Source organism: Eriocheir sinensis, chromosome 49 (assembly GCF_024679095.1).
Source record: "Eriocheir sinensis breed Jianghai 21 chromosome 49, ASM2467909v1, whole genome shotgun sequence".
Taxonomy (NCBI): domain Eukaryota; kingdom Metazoa; phylum Arthropoda; class Malacostraca; order Decapoda; family Varunidae; genus Eriocheir; species Eriocheir sinensis.
In genome coordinates this window covers 10,042,810-10,058,651 of record NC_066557.1, presented here as the reverse complement: position 1 = coordinate 10,058,651, position 15,842 = coordinate 10,042,810, and the positions used below count along the sequence as shown (strand labels likewise).

At 38.9% G+C, this 15,842-nt stretch overlaps 4 long non-coding RNA genes across 6 annotated transcripts; 1 reads left to right on the top strand and 3 right to left on the bottom strand.

Moving 5' to 3' along the window:
- Positions 1-448: 448 nt before the first annotated feature.
- LOC126981866 (uncharacterized) lies at positions 449-2,050 on the bottom strand. Its single transcript, XR_007734237.1, has 2 exons — positions 1,913-2,050; positions 449-1,635 (listed from the first exon to the last, which is right to left on the bottom strand). It is a non-coding gene; the product is annotated as an uncharacterized LOC126981866 (long non-coding RNA).
- Positions 2,051-2,283: 233 nt separating this feature from the next.
- On the bottom strand, positions 2,284-4,294 carry LOC126981867 (uncharacterized). Its single transcript, XR_007734238.1, has 2 exons — positions 4,145-4,294; positions 2,284-4,111 (listed from the first exon to the last, which is right to left on the bottom strand). It is a non-coding gene; the product is annotated as an uncharacterized LOC126981867 (long non-coding RNA).
- Positions 4,295-8,320: 4,026 nt separating this feature from the next.
- On the top strand, positions 8,321-9,756 carry LOC126981865 (uncharacterized). Its single transcript, XR_007734236.1, has 3 exons — positions 8,321-8,469; positions 8,801-9,443; positions 9,572-9,756. It is a non-coding gene; the product is annotated as an uncharacterized LOC126981865 (long non-coding RNA).
- Positions 9,757-9,843: 87 nt separating this feature from the next.
- On the bottom strand, positions 9,844-13,692 carry LOC126981863 (uncharacterized). 3 transcript variants are annotated; one of them, XR_007734233.1, is made up of 3 exons: positions 13,549-13,692; positions 11,017-13,398; positions 9,844-10,793 (listed from the first exon to the last, which is right to left on the bottom strand). It is a non-coding gene; the product is annotated as an uncharacterized LOC126981863 (long non-coding RNA). The 3 variants fall into 3 exon arrangements; XR_007734235.1 differs by having other exon boundaries at positions 11,017-13,434; positions 13,585-13,692; XR_007734234.1 differs by having other exon boundaries at positions 9,845-10,793; positions 11,017-13,243.
- Between the last annotated feature and the right edge of the window lie 2,150 nt (positions 13,693-15,842).

Genomic DNA, 15,842 nt, shown 5'->3' with positions numbered 1-15,842 from the left:
ATTGTTTCTATTTTTTGCCCTTGAGCTGTCTCCTCTGCTGCATAAAAAAGATTGATTGATTGTTTATTGTTGCAAGTAAAACAACAAAAAGGGTTGAGTTTTCTGGTCTAATTTCGAGTTAAATAATGTGGTTTAAATATTTATAATCAACACAAGGCGGCCTGTCGTATGGATAAAAAGAAATGAACTTATTCTTTGCTAAAATAAAATTATGACTCAATTAATTAAATTTGATCCACTATTCAAAAATATACAAGTTTTTCAAGGTTTAAAAGGTAGATACAATTGATAATGACTCCGGGTATCAAATTTAATCCATTATACTAATTTTTTAAGATTAATTTCCTCAATGTGTATTAATATTTTTTTCCAAACACACTGTAAATAACCTCCAACACCTTCCCTACCTGTAACTAAGTCCAGGTAAAAGGCGAAATAAAAACAAACAATTGATTCTTCCTTTATTTCAACATGGCGCCATATCCAGAATGCCATACAAAATAACAAAAAAATCAATGTGGTTATAAATGCTACAAAATGAAGTCCAATACACAATCACTTACTTATCAAACACTTCAAAAAACGCTTGCTAATAATACTGTGTAGGAAACCAAACAAAACAGACCACCTTAATAATCTTTCTGCTCATTTTAGCTGATCTTCCGTATCTTATTATTTTGGGATTTTCATGTTAAGAGTGTGAGGGAAGAATCCAAGCTTTTATTTAACCATTACCAGCATTGCAAATTCCTTCTAATCCCTCTGTTCCTTTTCTATTCACTTATTTAACAATGCTTTCTCAGACCAAGGAAAATAACATTATAATCTTTCGGTTATGTTAGTTTGCCTTCTTCCTTTGGTTTCTTATATTCAAAGCCTGAGGTAAGAATCTAAGCTTTTATCTAACCTTTCCCTGGATTAAAAGCTTCTCATCTAATCCATTCCTATTCACTTATTTAACAATGCTTTCTCAGACCAAAGAAAATAACGACACATTATTTTCTGCTCCTCGTGTTAAAAAGTGAGTGAGGGAAGAACCACAGCATATGTTTGACCTTTCCCTGCATAGCGAGTCCAATCTAATCCCTTCAGGAGCCTTCAAGAAACAGGATCGCCGCGTAGCTACTGGGTTAATGGTATAAACATCATTGCCAGACCACTATTTAGCTTCATTCTGATAATACAGGCAAATGCAGTTAGGATAATCATAATAATAATAGTGATAATGAGGTTTGGATTGAGTTTCGGAATTAACAAATGTATTCCTCGTCAAACTCATCCCGCCTCATTTGTCTCTTAGGAATATTATCAACGAGAGAATTAAGTTTAGTCATTCCTTGGTCCCAGTCACTTATGGATAAAGAATAAGTAAACGTAGATAACTTATTCCTTGCTTTCCTTATCCCTTATCATGCATGCACAAGTGAATGATCGATAACAAGAGAATTAAGTTAGTCATTCCTTGCTTTTCAAATTCCCGGTTAACTTACGGAATGGGAATGAAAAGAAGATAACTCATTCCTAGTCTTCCTCATCAAAGGAATATTGGATAACAGAGGAATAAGTGAGTCATTCCTTGCTTTTCAAATTCCCGGTTAACTTACGGAATGGGAATGAAAAGAAGATAACTCATTCCTAGTCTTCCTCATTCCCTCACAGTGGATTTGAAGGAATATTAACAAGAAATTAACTAACTTATTCTTTGCTATTCCTATTCCAACTTTAGATATTCGGTTAACTGGACAGAATGACCAAAAATAAGATAACTCCTTGTTCTAGTCTTCCTCATCAAAGGATTTGGGAATATTAACAAGGAATTAACCAACTTATTCTTTTCTATTCCTATTCCAACTTTTTTCAAATTCCCAGTTCACTTATGGAATGGGAATGACCACAGAATAAGATAACTCACCTTGTTCCTCATTCCCTCACAGTGGATTTGAGGGAATATTAACATGAAATTAACCAACTTACGCATTGCCATTCCTATTCCAACTTTAGCTTTCCATATTCCCAGTCATGTATGGAAAGGGAATGACCACAGAATAAGGTTAACGCATTCCTTGTTCCTCATTCCCTCACAGTGGATTTGAGGGAATATTAACAAGAAATTAACCAACTTATGCATTGCCATTCCTATTCCAACTTCAGATTCCCATATTCCCAGTCGGTTATGGAAAGGGAATGACCACAGAACAAGGTTAACTCATTCCTTGTTCCTCATTCCCTCACAGTGGATTTGAGGGAATATTAACAAGGAATTAACCAACTTATTCTTTGCTATTCCTATTCCAACTTTAGATTCCCATATTCCCAGTCGTGTATGGAAAGGGAATGACCACAGAATAAGGTTAACTCATTCCTTGTTCCTCATTCCCTCACAGTGGATTTGAGGGAATATTAACAAGGAATGGACTAACTTATTCTTTGTTTTCCTATTCCAGCTGAGCATTACAGTATTAGGGAATGTTAAGAAGGAATTTAACAAGATATATTAATTTCCTTCCTCATTCCCAGTAACGTACCCAATCTTAAGCATTCAAATATTCGGGAAAATTACCAAGAAAAAGAGATTCATGCCTTGTTTTCCTTATTCCCAGCCACTGAGGAGAATAATGTTAACAGGGAATGAATTAACTGATTATCTGCCTTTCCTAATCCAACTTAACCATTCTGATATTTCGGAACACTACCAAGGAATTCAACAAGACTCATTCTTCGCTATTCCCTATTCTGATAAACAAGGAACTAGTTTATTTCCTCTCTATCCTTTAACTTCACACACACACGAGAGCTCCATCCGTGTGCCAGTGTTACCAATACCTAGCCACCTCCTTCAACCCTTCACAGACACACACTACATACTGGCTGGACATATAGACACATTAAATTACAGATCTAAGGCACTAAGGCAGTAGAGTGTAGCCCAGGACCCGTATTCTCAAAGCGTTTCAGCACCTTTGTACGTAACATCTATTGAAACTATTGTACCGGGCTCTCGTAGAAGTTGTAGGTATTTCCATGGATAGTTTCATTTGATATCTAGTTTCTATATGAGGGTTTGTGGGTTATGGGTTATTAATGAGTGTTTCTTGTGGTTTGTGGGTTATTCATGGGGTTTATTGTATTTATGGTTGAGGTTTCATGGCCCCAGCAGAAGTTTGATAAGGTTTCTGGGACGTGAACGGGTAAAACAATCATGAGAATCCATCGTATCGTCTTAGTGGTCTTCAAGAATGGTTTTAACAAGAGATAGAAGCATTATTTTTTAAGTTTCTGTAACATGAACAGCGAAACACTCATGAAAGTTTCCCGTAGCTGCTGTTTAAAAAGATTCAATTGGAAGTTTTAAGTGATTTCTATGGGTAGTTTAATTCGATTTGAGCATTGTAAAGTTTCCGCGTCACGAACAGAAAAAAAACCCACTTGAGAACCCATCGTAACTCATGTAACACCTTTAAAATCAGCTGTAACAAGACCCCTAAGCATTTAAAAGTACAAGACTAGCTTCTGTAAGTTATATGAGATACTGAGAACTTCATATTCCCGAGGTTTCTGCGCCATGACCGGGGAAGCAATCATGAGCACTTGTCGTATCTTCCGTGTTAATTGACAGGATTTCCTACGAGAAGACACCAAGCTACAGGAATGGAACAAAAAGTGGCTGCTACAAGGCAATGAAGAACAATGTAGTCATGCACTTGGCAGGGGATATCCAGCATACTTATATCACATGGGAAACACTCCACTATCCACCACAGAGGCAGAGAAAGACCTGGGAGTGTATGTTACCAGGCTACCAGTGAAGGCCAAATCCGTGCTAATCGCAGCGGACGGGTTAGAAATAGTTACATCAGGACCCCGAAACGTTTGAGGATACGAGCCCAGCTTTTTTAGTCGTCATTGTACAAGCTATCAAGACCCTCATACCTGTTCCCTCACACTCGTCTTGCTCGGCCAATCACAGGAAGGCATGATAATCCCCCTACGACATTAGCGGTTATGCCGATGTTTACGTAAGGCAACGAAACATTATTTTTATTACCTTACGAAACACATTTTTAACCTTACGATTTACCTTACGAAACACATTTTTAACCTTACGATTTACCTTACGAAACACATTTTTTACTTTACGATTTACCTTACGAAACACATTTTTTACCTTACGATTTACCTTACGAAACACATTTTTTACCTTAGGATACATCGTTATACTTTACTGGCGTACATAACCGCCTCAATCATATCCGATAGTTTGTTTTTTCCTTGACGTGGTAATGCTTTCTGATTTCCTTATGTGGTGACTCGTTTGCAAAGGTGATGATGTCTTGCAAACGGTTCACGCTTTTTTATTTTTTATACGAGAGCATGTTTGTTTATTTATTATTATTCATGGTTTTTTTTTTGGTTTTACTGTTGTGCTTCTTTTTTGAGACGCTACGGCTTACAGCAGATGTCCGTCGACTACGCGGTTCATACGTGTGTTTATGATCTCGCTCGGTTTATAATATTTTCAGGGCCAACAAGACTGAACACAAAACTTATACAGAAACATTAAATTAGAACACTTCCGCTTTATAATCCTCATGTATACTTTTCTTCTCAACAACCTTTCTAGGGGGGGGCGGGGGGGGAGGGGGTTGACAAAACTGAACACAAGCTAATACAAAACCATGAAATAAAATACACTTCCGAGCTTTATAATCTTCATACCTTTCTTCCCATGAACTCTTTTGGGGGTCGACAAAATTAAACACAAACTAATCTAAAACCACTGAATATTTGGGGGAATAGAAGACAAGTTATCCTTCTTTTCTAATTCTTTCCTTTCTAATTTCCTTCAGTCATTCAGTTTTGTTGACTCAAGACCATCGACATCCTTTCATTATAGAAAAAGAAGAAATAGAAAAGTTATCCCCCTTTTCTAATTCTTTTCCTTCTAATTTTCTTCAGTCATTCAGTTTTGTTGACTCAAGACCATCGACATCCTTCCATTATAGAAAAAGAAGAAATAGAAAAGTTATCCCTCTTTTCTAATTCTTTCCTTTCTAATTTTCTTCAGTCATTCAGTTTTGTTGACTCAAGACCATCGACATCCTTCCATTATAGAATTCCATTATAGAAAAAGGAGAAATAGAAAAGTTATCCCTCTTTTCTACTTCTTTTCTTTCTAATATCTTTTCCAATTCAGTTTTGTTGACTCTAGATAATGTTTTTCCAGTACAAAGTGGGCATCTGCTGTAGCCTATAACACACTGGTATACAAATCACTTAAGGAGTAACAAGAGGTAATACACACAATTCAAAACAGATTGAAAAAAAATACGTACTAGTAAAATCAAGAACCGTAGCCTCAGCCGTAACACAAAGCATGGAGAACCTCATCACGTAGAGGGAGAGAGACGGAATTTGGTGAAGGAAAAAATATATCAGTCTCTCCTTTCTTACATTATTGAGAGCTGTGTGGATGTAGGTGAAGGAAGGATAGGGGAGGAAGGAGACCAGAAGGGAGTGTTTAAAGATATGGAAGGAAGGAGAATTGGAGGGAAATGAATGAAGGAAGGAAATGGAAGGAGGAGGAGAGCAGAAGGGAGTGTTTAAAGATATGGAAGGAAGGAGAATGGGAGGGAAATGAATGAAGGAAGGAAATGGAAGGAGGAAGGAGAGCAGAAGGGTGTTTAAAGATATGGAAGGAAGGAGAATGGGAGGGAAATGGGAATGCTATTGGAATGAAGAGAACGGGAGGGAATGGAAGGGAGGGTTGAGTGGATGAGGAGAGAAAATAGGAGATGGATGATGGGGAGAATGAGTGATGAGAGAAAAGAAGGGAGGAATGAGGAGGAGAAGGAAGTAGAAACGAAGGAAGGGAATGAAAACTATAAGAAAGGAGAATGGATGGAAAATAAATGATAGAATAAGGGAGATGGGAAGAGGGGAATGAGGAGGGAAAGGAGGTTAAAAAAAGGAAGGAAATAAAAACTACGAGAAAGGAGAATGAATGGATAATAGGAATGTTGGAACGAGAAGAATAAGGGAGATAGGAAGAGAGAAATGAATAGGAAAAGGAGGAAAAGAAAGGAAGGGAATGAAAACCACAAGAAAGGAGAATGAATGGACAATAAGTGTTGGAACGAGAAGTATAAGTGACAGAGCAAGGGAGATTAGAAGAGAGGAATAGAGGGATCAGAATAAAAACGTAGAAAATAAATGAATAAACGCTGAATGGAAGAAAAAGCAGCGAACGAGCGAGTGTTAATGTATCCCAAATATCGACACAAGAACATACAAAACTCTAGAATGTGAAGATGTGTGTACCGACGTGAGATGTGAGGTGAGTTAAGGTGAGGTGAAAATTGTGCCGTGCTACAGATGACATGAGAACCAGTGAATTGTGAACAAGACTATGGTATGTATTGCTAAACTCCACAAGACCTCACTACATCTATTAAAAAGGCTCTCGGAGAAGGTGTCGGTGTTTCCAAGGGTGGTTTCATGACCCTAGCGGAAGTTTTGGAAGGAGAAGAGGAGGAAGGAAATGAGGTAAGGAAGTTTTTGAAATGAGGTAAGGAAGTTTTGTGAGTGAGTTAAGGAAGTTTTTGGAAAGTTGGAAAGTTTCGTTCAGTCGGCGCAACATCCGTGGTCATATGCCGGAGAGACAGAAGGGGGGGAAGGAATTATAGAAGGTAACAGATCCTAGGAGACGGGACACAACCCCCGATTAATACCTGGTACCCATTCACTTCTGGGTGGACAGGGGCGTAGGGTATCGGAAAAGCCACCCAAATTTTTCCACTCCGCCCGGGAATCAAACCCAGGCTCTCTTGGTTATGAGCCGAGTGTGCTAACCACTGCACCACGAAGCCCCCCAAAAGAAAGAAACAATGAGTAAAAGGATGATGATTATTGGGGCATTCTGTTCTCATCGCCGCAACTAAATTCAGAACATGAACTGAAGTGGAAAAAAATATACGTATCACACCTTAAGGATAAACAAGAGGGAACAAAACAGGGAATAAAAATGAACGATCGGAGAGGAAAAGGAATACAGTCGTCCCTCGCCATATCGCGGTTCAATGTTTGCCGTCTCACTGTATCGCGGATTTTTAAATTGTATGTATCTAATTTTGTATTGTGGATTTTTTGCTATTTCACGGGATTTTGTGGTATATGTACAGCAAAATTTAGACCACTTAGAAATGAAGAGAGACGGAGATATCACAAGAATACCACGAAAAATGAAAATAGAAAATCCAATGCAGGGAATTATAAGCGATGGAAGAAGGGAAAAACACTTGTGGGAGAGGAACCTGAAAAATGTGTGAATCAAACGCAACAAGAGCCAATTCACACACACACACACACACACACACACACACACACACACACTCACACACAAAGACACAGACACACACTCACAAACAGACACACTCACACACAAAGACACACACACACACACACACACACACACACACACAGAGGGACCTTAGTTAAAACATTCGCTAACTCCAACCAACTTCTCCCACTGTAAACGCTGCAAATTTCCGGTACTTTTCCCTTTTAATACAATCCTTTTTTGCAACATTCACCGACCCTCTCTCTCCTTGTACTCCACAATCCCTATTCATACCAGTCTATCTTAGGTCTGGTCTCCCTAACTCTCTCTGTCCTCTCCTCTCAAAACACAACCAAACCAACGATGCCAGACTGTCGTACCCTGCCTCTAATATTTGCAGATTTCCGACCCCAAACCTGCTTCCACCACCCAAATAACTACCTTCATATATGGTCATCGCAGCGTTGCCAGATTATCCTATTCACCACATTGTAGTCATCATTTTTAAGCCTCAAAAACTCTCGTACCTCCACAAATAACGATAGAAAATTAAAGTTAGCGTTGAAGCTGTTGTTTATCGATGCCCCCTTTGTTTTCTTTTTGCTATAGTTATCAGTCCAAAACTACAAAATTCAATGCGATGTGTACGATAATTTCCCCACGCTGGGTTATTGTTTAAATGGCTAATTTTTGGTGCTTTTTGGCAACTGTTATGACCCAGAAAATGGTAAACACGCAGCTCTGAGTACGATAATCTAGCAAAGGTGATCCGAACCTTATCTATCTATATACCACTCGACATTTTATCTTTTCAATCTGTATCAATCCTCCTTTTCCTTCTCTCACAACATTCCATTGCTCCACATTCTACCCTTTTTCCCACAGCCTCTCCTAAACACCCAACTATTTCTACTGTACATGACTAAGTGATTAAGACTTATTCCGTGCCTGTAGATGCGAGGTGATTTTCCTTAATATACGTAACGCCAATATCACTTTTATGTCTTCCTGCTATACTAAAGAAAAAACTGACCATATGCTAACAAATCAATAAAAGAAACATTAATAAGTAAAATAACAGTTAAGGTTTCAAAGCAGGTCTTCAAACTCCCATTAAAATTAAGAAAAGGAACGTTGGAGAGTTTCGTTTAGTCGGCGCAACATCTGTGGTCATAATCCGGAGAGAGACAGAAGGGGAAGGAAGGAAAGTTTTGTTTAGTCGGCGCAACATCTGTGGTCATATGCCGGAGAGAGACAGAAGGGGAAGGAAGGAAAGTTTTGTTTAGTCGGCGCAACATCTGTGGTCATATGCCGGAGAGAGACAGAAGGGGAAGGAAGGAAAGTTTTGTTTAGTCGGCGCAACATCTGTGGTCATATGCAGAGAGACAGAAGGGAACGAAGGAAAGTTTTGTTTAGTCGGCGCAACATCTGTGGTCATATGCCGGAGAGAGACAGAAGGGGAAGGAAGGAAAGTTTTGTTTAGTCGGCGCAACATCTGTGGTCATATGCCGGAGAGAGACAGAAGGGGAAGGAGTTATAGGAGAAAGGGGTGGACAGGGGTGTAGGGTATCAGAAAAGCCACCCAAATTTTTCCACTATGCTTCAGAAAAGGAGACTATGTATAAGCCATCCAGGAAGACGAGGAAAGGACTAACTGTCTAGTATCACGTGTAGCACCAAGGGAAGGAAGGAAATATAGGGGAGGGAGACATAGGGACACTTTCAGTCACTCTGTTTCGATCGTTACCAAGGGTGGTGATTGCCGATATGGTATTTCCACGTAAAACTGGCCGATGGGGTAGTGACGGCTGCGGGGTTAGCCTAGACCCGCACCTTGGCTCACACTCTCAACGCCTCTTGCTTCCTCTGCAGCCTACACTACCCCAGTTTCACGTGGAGAACTATAGCATTGATCGACGCAATTAGTAATGATCAAAACAAACAAAGTGACTGTGAAAGCGGCCCATAAGGTTATCAGGTTATCACATTCAGCTCGTAACAACGGTAGAAACACACGACACACATCAGGTTCCTCTCCCATAAGGTGTTTTCTGAGGGCTGAAGAGGAACGCCCACCCTTATAGCTTGGGAAAGAGAACATATGAGTGTGCAATGAGGGAAGCTTACGCATATCATGATCTAATGGTAAGTCCTCAGGTTCCTCTCCCATAAGGTGTTTTCTGAGGGCTGAAGAGGAACGCCCACCCTTATAGCTTGGGAAAGAGAACATATGAGTGTGCAATGAGGGAAGCTTACGCACATCATGACCTAATGGTATGTAAGCCCGTCACTGTACGCCTTGTATGAATAGCTAGTACCACATGCAAGCTGATATGTAGTAAGGTAAATAAGGGGGAAAGGGGTGAAATAAGGAAGGGAAATAAGGAGTAGAGTTGTACGAATGTATGCTGATATAAAAAATGGGAATGGGGGGAAGGAGAGGGAAAGAGGGGATGAGAGGGGGAAAAAAAGGGAGAGAGGGGGGAGGGGGAAGGAGAGAGGGAATGAGAGGGGGAAAAGAGGGGAGAGAGGGGGAGAAAGAGGAGGGGGGAAGGGGGAAGGAGAGGGAGAGAGGGAATGAGAGGGGGAAAAGAGGGGAGAGAGAGGGAGAAAGAGGAGGGGGGAAGGGGGAAGGAGAGTGAGAGGGGGAAAAGAGGGGAGAGAGGGGGAGAAAGAGGAGGGGAGAGAGGGGGAGAAAGAAGAGGGGAGGAAGGGGTTGTCCAGTTTCACAAGAGTACATAATGGAGAGTATCTGAAGGTCGGTCATCTTAGGTGGAAACAATAAAAAGGAATGAAGAGATAACAGCCATATTTGAGCAAAGAGAAAAAAATATATAAACGCAATACAAAAATAATGCCGAACTAAATAATGTATGTGAAGTAAACAAGAAAAAAAAGAGAAAAAAAAGCCTTATTTAAACCAGAAAAAAAAACCGCAATACAAAAATAATGCCAAACTAAATCACATACATGCGACGGAACCTAACGGGGAGCGGACAGCAATGGAAGACGACACACACAAAAATATATATAGACGTAAAAATGCGAATATAAATGCGGATGAACGGATGGAAAGTGGAACGACGATAAAAAGTCCTGGCCGAAGGTGGTGGTGATGGCCGTCTTTCCCTTCCACTTTAGATGTGTGTGGAGTGTGGAGGTTGTCGCTGTGGTGGTATTTTTAGTGTTTCTTGTGTTGTTATTTCTTTGAGGTTGTTGTTCTATTAATTCTAGTGTTTCTTCCATCGTTATTTCTTTTATTGCTATTGTTTTAGGCCTTATTAATACTGTGACTCCTGGTAACCTCTGTGGCACTGTGACCGGTTAACTCCACCTAATCCGCCCTTCGTCCTTTGTGCCTCTTATTAATCAAGTGGAAGATTAGTGGCAGCATAACATCATCACAAGCTTATAATTCAGGTTTCATCACCATCAATGTATCACAGCGATAACTTCACTCATCACACTATCACCATCTACTTCACGAATCATCACCAATACATCACTCTTAAAACAGCAACCATCATCCCCATCTTCATTCTTCATCACCATCGTTATCAACTTCAAACATCATCACACTATCACCATCTTCTGCTTCAGGAATCATCACCAATACATCACTCTTTAGACAGAAACCATCATCCCTATCTACTTCATCACCATCATTATCAACTTCAAACATCATCACACTATCACCATCTTCTACTTCAGGAATCATCATCAGCAACCATCATCCCTATCTTCATTCTTCATCACCATCGTTATCAACTTCAAACATCATCACACTATCACCATCTTCTACTTCAGGAATCATCACTAATACATCACTCTTAAGACAGAAACCATCATCCCCATCTACTTCATTCTTCATCACCATCGTTATCAACTTCAAACATCATCACACTATCACCATCTACTCAAGCCTTCATCACCACCAATGCCTAAATCATATGACATTGACCAGATTTTAGACATTATCTTGCTTCTTAAATCCCATCACCCTTCCTTCCCATAACACACAACACAACACACCAGCTCTCCGCAACTTGCAACACCTGGAATACTGAAACACTGCAACACATTCTCCTCCTCCTCCTCATCACCATCATCACCACCACTGCAATACTCTTTTTTTATCATCACTACTAACACTAACACATCAATGAAAAATACTGTCTTTTGTAATCTTCACTACAAATCATCACTTCTTTTTAAACATCATATATCATCACAAAACACTAACTCATCACTTTTCTCGACATCACACATCCCTATCATCACTTTTCTCCACATTTCTCATCACACCATATCTCTCTTTTTCTCTTCACACCTTCATAATTCTCTTTAAACATCGATACATCACAACGGAACACTTGAAGTCATCACAAATCATCACTTCTCTCTTCTACATCACGAATTATTACTTCTCTTTCCTTCATCACTCCATCATTTCTCTTCTATATCATCAGTTCATCACTACTCTCTTCAGCAAACTATCCTCTCTCTCTCTCTCTCTCTCTTGTTCCATCATCACTTTTCTCTTCATCACACAATTTCTCTCTTCTGCAACACTATTCATCACATCATCATTTCTCTTCTACATCACTATTTTTCATCATTTCTCTCCTACATTACACATCATCTCTCTCTCTCTCTCTCATCACTATTCATAACTTCTCTCTTCTACATCACTACTTCAAAATCACACCATCACCACACCACTTTTTCATCACCATCACCATCACCACCATCACACAAGTCCATCTTATCATCAAACTTAAGAGAAATCAAATACACTATACTCTGTCACCTCACTATATCACAATACACCTTCATCATCATCATAACTATCATCATCATCTGTTATTTAAGAGTATAAGACAAAATCGTGTAAAATATTTGCTTCCTTATTCCGCTAACGATCCTACCTTGTTCAGTTATCAAATTAATGTCTTTTTTCACCCTAAGCTTAATATAGTCCGATTCAGCTGTGACGTCAGGTTGGGAGGGGCCGTTCGAGGAGTTACCAGGCCAGAGCGCAGTCAATTCTTAGTTAGTGTGTGCAGAAAATTTGATACGCAATTTCTAACAGTACGCAGAGGAGGCATTGGGGATTCACGAAAGACTAACTCACCATTTCTCTCAACATCACATATCCCAATCATCACTTTTCTCCACATTTCTCTTCACATCATCTCTATTTCTCTCTTCACACACCTTCATCATTCTCTTCAGTCATCAATTCTAATAGTGATGTATTGGCGACAGTGCAGAAGAGCAGTGGAGAGGTTCAGGCCCCTCCCGAACTGACCATATTTGCGTCGGATGATAAAAGGAATATAAGAATCACTTGGTCACCTTCCTCTCTTCTCTCGTTAACACCTGACCTGAACCTACGTATGGAGAGGTTCAGGCCCCTCCCGAACTGACCATATTTGTGTCGGATGATAAAAGGAATAGAAGAATCACTTGGTCACCTTTCTCTCTTCTCTCGTTAACACCTGACCTGAACCCACGTATGGAGAGGTTCAGGCCCCTCCCGAACTGACCATATTTGTGTCGGGTGATAAAAGGAATAGAAGAATCACATGGTTCACCTTCCTCTCTTCTCTCGTTAACACATAATCTGATTCTATATGTGGAATTTAATCTAATGGACAAACCGATCCTTCCCTCCCTCCACGATCTTATTTTCTATTATTATTACTTTTAAACTTATTGGGTGAGGCTAAAATAACCTTCTTCCACCCTAAGACAAATCCATATTGTTTTCAAGCCAATATTTCCTTTTTGATTCAGCTTTATTTATTTGACAGAGAGATTGGATGAGCTTTTACTTATTTGATTTATTAATAGGAATAGAAAAATCACACGCTCACCTTTCTCTCGTTAACACCAAATCTGAACCTACGTACGGAATTTAATCTAGCGGACAAACCGAACCTTCCCTCCCTCCACAATCATATTTTCTATTATATATTTTTTTTAACTTATTGAATGAGGCTAAAATATCCTTCAATCTCTCTCTCTCTCTCTCTCTCTCGGCAACACGTAATCTGATCCTCCATACGGAATTTAATCTAGTGGACAAACCAAACCTTCCCTCCCTCCACAATCATATTTTCTATTATATTTTTTTTTTACTTATTGAATGAGGCTAAAATACTCTTCATTCTCTCTCTCTCTCTCTCTCGTTAACACCTAATCTGAACCTACATACGGAATTTAATTTAGCGGACAAACCGAACCTTCCCTCCCTCCACAATCATATTTTCTATTATATTTTTTTTTAACTTATTGAATGAGGCTAAAATATCCTTCATTCTCTCTCTCTCTCTCTCTCTCGTTAACACCAAATCTGAACCTACATACGGAATTTAATTTAGCGGACAAACCAAACCTTCCCTCCCTCCACGATCATATTTTCTATTATATTTTTTTTTAACTTATTGAATGAGGCTAAAATATTCTTCATTCTCTCTCTCTCTCGTTAACACCAAATCTGAACCTACATACGGAATTTAATCTAGCAGACAAACCAAACCTTCCCTCCCTCCATGATCATATTTTATCATTTTTTTTACTTATTGAATGAGGCTAAAATATCCTTCATTCTCTCTCTCTCTCTCTCGGCAACACGTAATCTGATCCTATATGTGGGATTTAATCTAGCAGACAAACCGAACCTTCCCTCCCTCCACGATCATATTTTCTATTATAATTTTTTTTAACTTATTGAATGAGGCTAAAATATCCTTCATTCTCTCTCTCTCTCTCTCTCAGCAACACGCAATCTGATCCTATATGTGGATTTTAATCTAGCGGACAAACCGAACCTTCCCTCCCTCCACGATCTTATTTTCTACCATTATTTTTATTTTTTAACTTAATGTATGGGGCTGAAATACGTCTTCTTCCACCCTTCCTTTCGGCACGTGAATATAAGACACAAATCCATATTCCTTTTTTCTTTTTATCTAACTTTACTTATTTGCATGGGTGATTGGATGAGCTTTTGAACTTTTATTTACTTTTTTGAGCTTTTCTATATACATACACATTCATATGCTTAGTTATTTTTTTCATTCATGCCCATTTCTATTCATTTTTTTTACTATGAGAATGGACGAGATTTTTATATTTCTTCACCCATTTGACATTCCCTTCAAACACGCTCATTCCCATTTTCTTTCATCTTAGTTTCATTTTCTTTTACTATGAGAATGGACGAGATTTTTATATTTCTTCACCCATTTGATATTCTCTCCATGCACGCTCATTCCCATTTTCTTTCATCTTAGTTTCATTTTCTTTACTACGAGAATGGACGAGCTTTTTAACGTCCTTCACTCTTGTTGTTTCTCTTCATAGATCCTCATTTTCTTATTTACTTTTCCATTTTAACTTATTTTATTGGAGTGAATGAGTGAAGCTTCCTAACTTTCTTTGTGTATTTCATCAGTGAATGAACGAGCTTTTCAACCTTCTTCACTCTTGTTCTCTTCATAAATTCTCATATACTTATTTACTTTTCCATCTTAGCTTGACTTATTTTATTAGAGTGATTGAGTGAGGCTTCCTAATTTTCTTTGTGTATTTCATCAGAGTGAATGGACGAGCTTTTCAACCTTCTTCACTCTTGTTCTTCTCTTCATACATCCTAGCTTGACATAGAGTGAATGGCTGAGCTGTCTAACTTTTTTCGTGTATTCCATCGGAGTGAACGGGTGAGCTTTCGAACTTCCTTTTAGCTAAACTGAAGAAACGAAGCTTATATTTTCTTTGCACTCTATTCAGACACAGCAGACAGATGGCTTAAGGAGAGGCGTCGTCCATTACTTGGCGGGAACATTTGTATTTCTTTGATTTGGGTGATTTATGTTGTGTGGGGATGCATAAAACTACTACTGGTGAGCTTTAATATATGAGGAGAAGGAGGAATGGAGAAGGCAACGGTAGGGAAGAAGGAAGTGTAGATGAGGCAGAAGGAAATAATAGTTTTGACGAAGATGAAAAACAGTTAAGAAATACGAATGACTTTGATAGCTGGAAAGGGAGAGGCAGAGACAAAGGTAGGGATGATATGCAGGAAAGATAGAAGGAAAGAAAGTATACATAAGTTTTCATGACGACAAAAATACATGTTAAAAAATGAAGAATGACTTTGAGAGGAGGAAGAGAGGGAAAGAGTAAAAAATGAGAGGTGAAAGAAGTGAAGAAGCATAGATAGAACAGAGGGAAAGAAAGTATTAGTTTTGATGAAGATGAAAAAGTGTTAATGAATGAAGAATGACTTTGATAGGAAGAGGAGAAGGAAAGGCAAAGAAAAGGAAGAAACATTGATACAACAGAAGGAAAGAAAGTATTAGTTTTGATGAAGACGAAAAAGTGTTAGAGAATGAAGAATGAATTTGATAGGAAGAGAAGATGAAAAGGCAAGGGAGAAAAGGAGGAAAGATAAAGAAAAAGAAGAAACATAGATAGAACAGAAGGAAAGAAAGTATTA